The sequence below is a fragment of the Mastomys coucha genome, unplaced genomic scaffold (genome assembly GCF_008632895.1).
Source record: "Mastomys coucha isolate ucsf_1 unplaced genomic scaffold, UCSF_Mcou_1 pScaffold22, whole genome shotgun sequence".
NCBI classification, from domain to species: Eukaryota; Metazoa; Chordata; class Mammalia; order Rodentia; family Muridae; genus Mastomys; species Mastomys coucha.
In genome coordinates, this window is record NW_022196905.1 from 181,427,480 (window position 1) to 181,431,684 (window position 4,205).

Sequence of the window (4,205 nt, forward strand, 5' to 3'; positions counted from 1 at the left end):
TCAACTGGGGACCATGCCTACCTACTGGAGGTTGTCTCCTTAGATTCCATATCCCCTCTGTTGGGTATTTCTGCTAATGTCCCATGACCGACCAACCGACCTGTGAGCTTGGTTGTATCTCCTGGGAGTCAAGCTGTCTCTGGGTGTGGGCGCAGCGAGGGAGCAGGAGCACATGGTCTGTTCTTGAGCACAGTTGCTTACTTGAAGGAAGTTGTGTCTCTTGCTGGATATGAGGTCTTGTGTCCTCTGGGCTTGGGGCAGCAGGAGTCCCAGTTAGGCCAGGTATTGGGGCTGGGCCTCACCTGTGAGTCTGGTGATGCAGAACTCCTGAGGGTCAAGCTGTCTCTGGGTGTAGGAGGGGTAGAGGGTGGAGCACACAATCTACTTGCAGGCACAGTTGCAGATCAAAAGGAAGATGTTTGGAAATTTTCAAATTCTGATGCCCAGGACACAATTCTGACCAGTTAGGGCAGAATACCTTCTGGATGGTGTTTGGGCAGCCATTTCCCCCACCTTGTGCTGTATACTCCTTCTGTCCTCCAGACTGGGACCTGGATAGCAAATCTTATCTCTTCTATGCTTCTTAATCTAAACATTTTTAACAACTTACATTTTTTCTCTTTTTCTTTTTTCTTTTTTGCTAGTTTAACATTTATTACATAATAAATCATTTATTACATAAGTAAATAAATAAATACACTAAACCATCTCCATTCTCCTTGGTCAAGATTTGGAAGATTCTTCATACAACTATTTTTTCTAAATTCTCATTTTTCATTTTTTTCTTGGATATTTCCTTTATTTACATTTCAAATGCTTTCCCCTTTCCAGGTCTCCCCTTCAGAGGCCCCCTATTCCATCTCCCCTCCCTCTGCCTCTCTGAGGGTGCTCCTCTACCCACCCACTTCCATCCTCCTGCCCTGGCATTCCCCTACACTGGGGCATTGAACCCCCTCAGGCCCAAGGGCCTCTCCTCCCACTGATGTTCAACAAGGCCATCCTTTGCCACATATGTGGCTAGAGCCATGGGTCCCTCCATGTGTATTCTTTGGTTGGTGGTCCAGTCCCCAGGAGCTCCGAGGGATCTGGCCGGTTGACACTGTTGCTCCCTCCATGGGGCTGCAAAATCCTTCAGCTCCTTCAGTCCCTTCTCCAACTCCTCCAACAGAGACCCCCAAGCTCAGTCCAATGGTTGGCTGCAAGCTTCCTTCTCTGTATTTGTCAGGCTCTTGGCAGAGTCTCTCAGGAGACAGCTATATCAGGTTTCTATCAGCATTAATTAATTTATTCAGTTTATATCTTAATCACAGCTCCCTCTCCCTCCTCCCCTCCCAGGCCCAACCTCCACCCCTCTTTCCCCCATTCCTCCTTCCTATTCTCCCCAGAGAAGGGGAGACCCCTACCTTCCCCTGTACCAATTGACTTCGGCAAATCAAGTCACATCAGGACTAGGCACATCCTCTCCCATTGAGGTCCAACCAGGCAGTTAGTTCAGTTAGGGGAAGGGGATCCAACAACAGAAAACACATTCAGATACATCCCCTCCTCCAGTTGTTATGGGACTCACATTAAGACCAAGCTGTAGATCTGCTACATATGCATACATAAGGAGCCTAGTCTAGTCCATGCATGTACTTGTTGGTAGTTCCATCTTTGTGAGTCCCCATGGGCACAGGTTAGTTTTCTATGTAGGTCTTCTTGTGGTGTCCTTGACCCCTCTAGTTCCCTCAACCCCCCCCCCCAGACTCTTCCACAAGCCTCCTTGAGCTCTAATGTTTCTCTGTGGGCCTCTGCATCTGTTCCCATCAGTTGCCCTCTAAGATGACAGTTATGCTAGGGTACTATCTGCAAGCAAAGCAGAGTATCATTCGTAGTGGCAGGGGTTGGCTTTCTCTCATGGGATAGATATCAAATTGGGCCAGTTGTCATTTGGCCATTCCCCGAATTCTGTTCCTCCTTTATCCCTGCATACCTTGTAGGCAGGACAAATTTGGGTCAAAGGAAGAATCTGTGGGTGAGTTGGTATCCCTCCTCCCTCCACTGGAAGTTCTGCCTGGCTACAGGAGGTGACCATTTCAGGACCCCATATCCTCTGCTGATAGGAATCTCATCTAGGGTCATCGCTATATACTCTCAGGAGCCTCCCTTATCCCAGGTCTCCTGCTTGTCCCAGAGATGCCTCCCCCACCAATTTCTCTTCTGTCTCCCAGCCCTCTCACTACCCCCACTCCCATTCCTCTTCCCATCTCCTCTCCCACCCAATTCCCTCTCTCCATCCATTTCCAATATCTATTTTATTTCACCTTCTGAATGAGATTCAAGCATCCTCTTTTGGGTCATCCTTGTTACTTAGTGTCTTTGAGTCTATATGGATTATACTATGGTTATCCTGTACTTTATGACTAATATCCACTTATAAGTGAGTGAATACCATACATGTCTTTCTGGGTCTGGCTTACTTCACTCAGGATGATCTTTTCTAGTTCTTGCCTGAAAATTTCATGATGTCATTGTTTTTTATAGCTTAGTGATACTCCATTGTGTAAATGTACCACATTTTTTAATCTATTCTTCAGTTAAGACCTACAACTTGGTTGTTTGCAGTTTCTGGCTATTATAATAAAGCTGCTATGAATATAGTTGAGCAAGTGTCTTTGTGGTATGGAAACCACCATTTTGATTCCAAAGTGGTTGGACAAGTTTGCACTCCCACCAGCAGTGAAGAAATATTCCCCTTGCTTCACATCCTTACCAGCATGCTGGTCCCTTGAGTTTTTGATCTGAGACATTCTGATAGATGTAAGGTGGACTCTCAGAGCCATTTTGATTTACAGTTCCCCAACGACTAAAGATATTGAACATTTCTTTAACTGCTTCTTGGCCATTAAAGATTCCTCTGTTGAGAATTCTCTGTTTAGCTCTGTACTTCATTGTTTTTTTTTCTTTCATTGATTACTTTATTGATTTACATTTCAAATGTTATCCCTGCTTCCCAGTTTCCCCTCCACAACCCTCCTATGCCCTCCCCTTCCCTCTGCCTCTATGAGGGTGTTCCCCCACCACCCACTCCCACCTCAGTATCCTAGCATTCCCCTATGCTGAGTCATTGAGCCTCCACAGGACCAAGGGGTTTCCCTCCCATTAATGCCAGGTAAGGCAATCCTCTGCTACATAAGCAGTTAGGGCTAAGGGTCCCTCCATGTGTACTCTTGGGGTGGTGGTTTAATCCCTGGGAACTTCAAGGGGTCTGGTTAGTTGATATTGTTGTTCTTCCTATGGGGTTGCAAACCCCTTCAGCTCCTTCAGTCCTTCCCCTAACTCCTCCATTGGGGTCCCTGCACTCAGTCTGATGGTTGACTGTGTGCATTGCATCTATACTGGTCAGGCTCTGACAGAGTCTCTCAGGGGACAGCTATACCAGGCTCCTGTCAGCAAGCACTTCTTGGCTTCAGCAATAGTGTCTGGGTTTGGTATCTGCAGATGGGATGGATCCCCAGGTGGGGCAGTCTCTGGATGGCCTTTCCTTCAATCTCTGCTCCACTCTTTGTCCCTGTATTTCCTTTGTCCCTGTAATTCCTCCTAATCAGGAGCAATTCCAGATTAAAATTTTTGCGATGGGTGGGTGGCCCCATTCTCCTTGTACAAAGCTCAAGTCCAAGTGAATCAAGGACCTCCACATAATACCAAATATGCTGAATCTAATAGTAGAGAAAGTGAGAAAGAACCTTGAACACATTGACACAGGGGAAAATTTCCTGAACAGAACAAAAAGGGCTCGTGGTCTAAGATCAACAATTGACAAATGGGACCTCATACAATTAAAAAGCTTCTGTATGCCAAAGACACTGTCAATAATACAAAACAGCAACCCACTAGTTGGGAAAAGATCTTTACCAACTCTACATCTGATAGAAGGCTAGTATCCAAAATATACCCCATTTTTAACTGGGTTATTTGGTTCATTGATGTTTAATTTCTTTTTTTGTTTTGTTTTGTTTCATTTTAACTTTTATTGCATTATGATGAGAAAAGTTACATGATTTCAATTTGTCTGAATTTGTTAACATTTAAAAACATATTTTAGGTAAATAGAATTAAATCACATTGTTTCCCTTTTGTACCACACTCCTCCCACAACCCCCTTCAATACCTACAATATCTTTTTTGTCATATTCCTTAAATTTTATAAAATATTATAACAATAA